We start from the raw sequence: 7,680 nt of genomic DNA, 5'->3' as shown, positions 1-7,680 counted from the left end.
TATTATACAGCACAATTGTTTGCAGTGTAGCTTTGCAGAAAAAAAGACTTGCTAGGAAATAGGGTTTGTGTGTAACATGTTTATGGAGAGATTGTGATCTATTTCCAGGTTTTTACAATCAAAATACAAAAGATGATCATCAATTCATACACCCGGCATGGGAATTTATAATTGTGTGAACTCAGTCCAGCTATTCTCATTAAATCTGTATGTGAAAGATCTCAAAGAACAGAGTTAGACAAAGATTGCCATAAGAAGATTTGTGGCCAGTTGCCTTAACTGCTCAGAGTCTTCCAAATTAGTCATCTATACACAGCAAAACCCCAGTGTTAAATTAACTTTAAATTACATTTATTTGACTCCACACTCAAGACTGTTAAAATGAACTTTGAAGCAGTGTTAAAGTAAACGAGATAATTAAGTGATTAATGGAGTGATGATTGAGTGATGAACACTTGCTGTTAATAAGCAGAATCACTGAAGGAAAGAGTCGCCATTATGGTGATCAGGTTTTGCTGTAGTTGGGCTCTTGACCCTTGACTTTTTAAACATAATTTTTAGTGCTGGCAATGTTAAAGCGTTCACGCATGCGATTAATTTGTGTCCAGTTTAACGTGTTAAAATAGTTAACACAATTAACGCAGCGTCTGTTTTTTCTGTCATCCTTTGATTAGTGTTACATTATGTGATCACGCTCTTATTCATGCAAATGCTTTTAAACCATTCAGGCGTGACAAGACAGAAGAGAAGCTGCCTGGGAAAGACAGCACAGAAAGATGATTGCCAGTATCGTGTGCACAGACAGTGTGCCAGAATAGAGTTCTCTTCCGCGCTTAAACAAACAATAACACACACATTCATGGCAAAATGTCCGTTTTGTCGAGTATTCTCATAAGAGCAGTCTTAAATTAGTTAAATTTAGTCTTAAATGAACGTAAAGATTTGTCTATATAGAAGTCTATTTTTTATCTATAATCATAGGCGTAATTTACGGGTGGGACGGGTGGGACATGTCCCCACCACTTTTTACCAGGCTCGATATTGTCCCCACCACTTTTAAAAAGTAACTGAAAAATAGATTGCGTAAGGTATGTATTAAAGGAAAAGCACCATCTACAAATCGTCACTCTTCGTAATCTAATTCATTCATTTAACACATTTTTCCGCCGGTCAGAAGCTTTTCAACGTCCTCAAAGATGAATATTAAGTCTCGTTGTGAAACTATCGCGAGACACGCGATATGCGTCCTGGGATATGTAGTTTCCTTTCCTAAGTCTACAGATTCCTGTACCTTTCTTTTTACGATGTTCGTATCAAGGTCTGTTTCAAGGTTGAAATATTTTATTTGAGATTTTTGAGAAGATTAATTGGACAATATCTCTGGTCCACAAGTCAAATCATCACTCACTTTAGTCATCAAGTGATCAAGTGATGACTAGAAGGTGGACGACAGTTCTTCTTCAACCACGAAGCGAGGTGAGTTCACTTGAGGCATTATTAAAAAGTCACGGTTATTATCACAAGTCATGAAGTGTTATATGGAAAAATTAAGTTATGTAAGAAGTAAATGATTCATTTTGTAAACTCGTCTTAATTCAGTAACGTTAGTAACGGTTCGTTCGTTACTAACGAACGAGCACGTGAAGCAGTTTAGGCTTGACGTTAGCTAACGTTAGCAAATGCGATTTAGTGGTGGTAAGAATCATATACAGATTAATATAGGTGTCAGTCCTCTTGAAAGTAAAAATGCAATGAATTGGCTTTTATTTTTAACTAATGTTTTAATTCTGTAACATCGTTTTAGTGAAACCGTTTGATGTCAGCCTTTTCCACGATTCCATCACAAGTGCGGACTAAAGAGGTAGGCTAAGTTTGTGCTACCATAGAATGTTATTATTGTTATTTCATTATTATTATTATTTATTTCCAATTGTATTTACTTTTTTTGGTATATCATTTTATATATGTTTGCTTCTAAGGTAACGCTACATAGTATTTTAAGTGTTTAATAAGTGATAAAGATGAAAATGTATAGTATGACAAAATGTTGAGCAACAAAGATACATGCTTTTGTTAGAAGTCAACAGTAATCTTGTTTATTAACAATAAACAATAACATCGGTATGTTTATGAACACATCAGAATGAACTGTAATAAGAAATAAAATAATATTGTAATGGATGTAAAAAAAAAAAGCAGGAAAAAAAGCAGAGTATCAGAGTACTCTAGAGTAACTAAATCTCTTTAGGTTTAGTTAGCTTTGTCCACTAAAATGAACCAAAAACCTGAGCACGTCTCTCTGAGGCCTTTATGAATCCCTGGCTTATTTTTGTTGTGTCTAATTTATTTGTTCTGTCTTTGTGAACATGACAGACAATAACGCTGTTCAGACGGTTCTGGGACATAGTTGATCGAAGCCATGTCTTCAGGCGCCGGAGAGCACTGAAGCTTCTCTCTGCCTCAGCTGATGATGCAGGAACTACGAGAAGTAAGCGGACCAGAGTCTCCACTTGCTTGAAGAGTCCACGGACCTCAGGTACCATGTTCTTCAAAATATTGACCACTTCTGTACAACTTTGGTATTTATAATTTGTGCGAAACATGGCCATCTGCACCTTTAGGGACCGGGATTCCAGCTCAGGGTACAGTTCAACAGTGTTGTTGACTTGCCCAGAGATCAGGACGTTTTCAAGCATGACAATGTTGCGCAGACCCTCCTGCTCAAATCGACGTGTCAGCTGTGTCATCACTGTATCAAGAACTTGGAAGAACTGCACACGATAGTACTCCTCATCTGTATTTGGACTGTAAGGCTGAGCTGGACCAGCGTGTCTTGCAGAAGGCCTTCTAAAATGTGGTACTTTTATCGCCTCAAGGTCCAGTGATGTTACCACCTCAGATGCCTTTGTGTAGAGCTCTCTGAAACTTTCATCTGATCTTTTGTTCTGAAAGCCATTTTTCACACACTCAACTGCACTTAGCATGCCTCCGACTGTTGCTCCTCTCGCTTGCAGTGAGGTGTTCAGGCCTTCAAGGCCTATCATGATGTCCTGTGCCAACAGCAGTCCAAGGACAGTGTTCCCTCTCTGGAAACGCTCGTGAAGGCCATTGGCTTTGGAGGCAGTGTCATGTGTGCCGGATGATGCCATTTCCTCCAGTGCTGTCAAGACAGCTTCATATTGGGTGAGGACAGAATTGATGGCTGGTGTTCGCACTGTCCATCTAGTTGGGCACAATGGTTTCAGTGTTGTATAGCAGCCAGATGTAGATTTTGCCACAGACTTAAAAATGGTTTTAAATTTGCCTGACTGGCCAAACAAACAGCCCAGCTCATGTATCCATTGCAAAGAATCGCGAATTATTGGTGCGGCTGAACAGGCTGCTTGTGTGACCAAGTTCACACAGTGGGGGCCACAGTGAACAAAAGTGGCAAGTGGTTGCTCTCTGCGGATGTGAGCTTGTACACCTGACAAATGCCCAGACATGTTTGCTGCTCCATCGTAGGTTTGACCACGCAGACTGGAAAGGGGAAGGTTTAGACGGAGGAGAACATCAGAGGCAATCCTGCCTATTTGCTCACCAGTTGTAGAAGAAGCTTCATTTAGGCCAACAAACTCCTCTCTAGGTTCCAGGTCTGTGTCAACATAACGTATGCAGATAGACACTTGCTCAACACCACTAATGTCCTGCGTCCCATCCATTATTATTGAATACTGCACTACTGGTAAAGCAGAAATTTCCTGTGCAATTCCACGAATTATGGTGTTGCTCATTAAATTCATTATTTCATTTTGTATTGCAGGGCTTGTGTAGCAGTGATTGCGTTTGAGCCAGCTTGCCAGACCAGGATCACTCTCTGCCATGAAAAGGAGAAGCTGGTGGAAATTTCCTTCCTCTTGGTTGTGCCCCCTCAGAGGCAAGCCTTGTTGGGTCAGGTATTTAACAGCATTTACTATTTTTGACAAATTTAACCTGGCCTCCTCTTGTGCCTTTGATGAAATGCTGCACAGTTGCACTTTTATAGATTTTTCAGAGTGTATGAATGTGTTCACAGCAATGTTGTGAGCTTTGCTTTTTGTATGTCTCTCGAAAGCTTCTGGACCATGTTTCCAGTTCCTGAAACCCTGAGAGACGAATGCTTGCTCTGTATTTTTGGCCAGTGTGGATGTCTGTTCGGAAAAGGCATTGAAGCAGTAAAAACACACTACCCCTTTAAGTTCAGAGCAGTAGTGCAGCCATGAGAAGCTCTTAAACCAGCTCTCCTGAAATCTAAGAGTTTTGTTTGACAACTTCTGAACCTCAATGAATTTGGGATCAGGCTGAAATGGTTCAGTTGTTCTGTATATTTCAGGTGCCTGCTGTCCTGGCTCTATGGAAGGAGTTGGCTGTATTGATTGCTGCAACTGTGTGATCTCCACAGTCAAGTTTTGCCCTGCCTCACCCAAGCTATCAGCTGCCTGCCTCTGTAGATAGTTCATTACATTTTTAGCAATTTTACATGAGCATTGATGAATTCATATTTTGTAAATAGTTGTTATGTGTTACATAGTTAAGTGTTTTCTAATTATTTATAGCTATTTAAAAATTCAATATGAATTTAATTTATACATGACTAATTATAAATGAGTATGTGAATGATTTTCTATTGTTTTTTGGGGGGGGGGGGGGGGGTAAATAGTTTTAATAATCTAATTTATGTGAACTATGTGAAATGTTTATAGTAATATTAAAGTAAAAATATGTATTGCAACATGATTTTTTTCATAATTTTTTTATTTAAAATGTATTTGTAGTCTACAATGTTAATACTGTATTTTAGTCTTATCCTTACCTCTACATTTTCTGCTCCCTGTTCTTGTTCATTGTCAGTAGGCACATTTGTCTGATTCTGGGGGGGGAATTACTAGTTCAACCCAGGATCTAAATGTTTACATTTGCAAATCATAAGCAATATATTTGCATTTGTCCATCATTGAAGGCAGAATAATAATTAAATCACTTTTAGGCAATAGGACAATTCTATGTTATGACTGGGATTTCCACAATTAAAACAATTAAGTATACAAGTCTTTAGTTCATAGTCCTTTAATTCAGTTTTGTATTAAATCACAGCGCGCTCCAGTGGCCGCCAAAAAACATTAGCGACAGTATGTCTATTCACGTAAGTTAAATAATGTTTTCGTGTTAAGCAAAGTAACTTACTGTGCGTGGCTGCTTCACTAAAAAGCTTCTTATATCACTTCCACACTTTCTTTTGGACATTCTGTTGATGTTTTAACATTTATGCTATAGGTTGCAACATCTGCCGTTAACTAGCCTTCCCAGTGGGCATTTGATGTCAATTTGACATCAAATTGATGTCAAAATTACGTCAAGAAATTGGTCAAAAATGAAAATCAAATTGACGTCAAAGTGTTGATGTCAATTTGATGTCAAGATTTGACCTCTGCTGATGTCATTTTGCCAAACACAAAGGTGAAACGCATGGCCGTACACTTATCACCAGCTTCACTTAAAACTAACCAGATTTACTTTATTTAATTTACGGTTTAAATATATAATATTTAAATAGTTTAAAATATATTAAACATATTTTGATGACACCATGATGGTGGTTAGCGTTTGCTTTAGTTGGGCTCTTGACCCTTGACTCTTTAATATAAAATTTTCTCTGGCTGCTGTAACTGTGTGTTAATAAAGCACAACTGTTGTAACTAATAAAGCCATGAGATCAGGAGATGTTGGCGGTTTATTGAAGATGATGACAATATCATCATGTAATTGCCTGAATCGCTGATCTTATTCAGTGTCTAATCTTTGGTTATATAGGACTTGTGATTTTAATGTTGTATTATAATAGAAGCCATTTAATTTAACAGCATGAGAATAATGTTTTTTTTTAATTAATAAAGGTTTTTAAAAACATTTAATGCATTAAACTTAACATTATTACTTAGCTATCAAGAATCAGTGTATGACTCTCAACAATGGTGACAATCAATGAAATGCTTCTTGCTGCAGTGCATGCTGGGTACCACCAATCAAAACTCACCCATATCTCCCAGCATGCATTGCGGCTTTAATAAATTATGCAGCTGTAGTTGATCTGATTATCTGGATATTTTGTTTGATTGTCACCATTGTTGAGATTCATATGCTGTTTCTTGATGTCTGTGTGCGTCTAAGTAATGCCATAGATGACAGGGTTTTGTGCACTAAATAGTTTTTAAAAATCAAGTACATTATGTGATAATCAACACTGCTAGACATGCTGTAGAATCAAATTACTTCTGTCATGAATAAAACTGCTTTTAAACCACAAATCCCATATAATCAAAGCATTAGACACTGAACATGATCAGGGATTCAGGCAATTACATGATGATATCATCAATAAACCGCCAACATCTCCTGATCTCAGTTTCTGATGGCTTTTTTAGCTACAACAGTTGTGCTTTATAAACACACAATTAAAGCAGCCAGAGAAATTTTATATTAAAGAGTCAAGGGTCAAGAGCACAACTAAAGCAAACGCTAACCACCATCATGGTGTCATCAAAATATGTTTAATATATTTTAAACTATTTAAATATTATATTTATTTAAACCGTAAATTAAATAAAGTAAATCTGGTTAGTTTTAAGTGAAGCTGGTGATAAGTGTACGGCCATGCGTTTCACCTTTGTGTTTGGCAAAATGACATCAGCAGAGGTCAAACTCTTGACGTCAAATTGACATCAACACTTTGACGTCAATTTGATTTTCATTTTTGACCAATTTCTTGACGTAATTTTGACATCAATTTGATGTCAAATTGACATCAAGGTGCCCGCTGGGTTTACATGTGGGGTGGGGGAGGAAAAAATAGAGCTTTTATAAAAACGTAATAAAAAAAGATTCGTCAAAACAATTTCATTTATTTAATTATTTAATTAATAAAGATAGTTTAACCATTTTAAACACAACTTAACTCTCATTCATGTTTTACACAAGGTTTTGCGTAGTTCAGGATTGGTTCAATTATTTGATTGGATGAGGAAACATTTTGTGGGCTTGTCTTGACTCTTGATGTAATGTTGATTCTTCCATGTTCAGCGCGTGCATCGATCACACCTGCTTTTAGCAAGTTGTCCGGCTGGTATTGAGAAAATATGTAAGTAATTCAAAGTAGAATGAATCGTAATACACACACACACAATTGTGCAATAATGAATACGCTGCAGCCTGCAGCTGAGCTGACCATGTAATGGTAAGTTCACCATATTTATCTTGCGTATTTTAGCTACCCTATGTGTTGTGTTGTGTGATAAGCAAAACGTAACATTCACATTCTGAATGTGTTACGTTTTGCTTATTCGGATGTTTATAGACACATTTGTGAATGTGATGCATGTGTAGGCCTACATCAAAGTGAAAATTAAGTGCATTTCCAACTCTGAACTCAGTCCCCAAGTAAATTCGGTTATTAAATAAATAAATAGCAAAAGGAGTTGTGCGGTGTCCCCACCACTTCTCAAAGCAAAGTTACGCCACTGTCTATAATTAATGCCATGCAGTTTGAAAACTTTATAAAAAAAAAATTATATTTCACAGGGCACAGGTAAGTATGACATTTATTATGGGTTTTTGTGAGGATTGTTGAATTGGTGGTGTTATGGACACGTATGGGGGTACTTACAC

General features: G+C 37.2%; 1 protein-coding gene and 1 long non-coding RNA gene across 3 annotated transcripts in view; both read left to right on the top strand.

Annotated features, from left to right (window-relative positions):
• The window catches only part of cldn31 (claudin 31), a 239,388-nt gene that overhangs the window by 69,048 nt on the left and 162,660 nt on the right, over positions 1-7,680 (top strand). The window lies entirely within an intron of this gene.
• On the top strand, positions 1,024-4,498 carry LOC311286882. 2 transcript variants are annotated; one of them, XR_014626664.1, is made up of 4 exons: positions 1,024-1,861; positions 2,374-2,536; positions 2,622-3,935; positions 4,094-4,498. It is a non-coding gene; the product is annotated as an uncharacterized lncRNA (long non-coding RNA). The 2 variants fall into 2 exon arrangements; XR_014626665.1 differs by having other exon boundaries at positions 2,622-4,498.

This window comes from Rutilus rutilus, assembly GCF_951802725.1.
Source record: "Rutilus rutilus genome assembly, chromosome: 2".
Taxonomy (NCBI): Eukaryota; Metazoa; Chordata; class Actinopteri; order Cypriniformes; family Leuciscidae; genus Rutilus; species Rutilus rutilus.
This window is presented reverse-complemented; position numbering and strand designations above follow the sequence as displayed.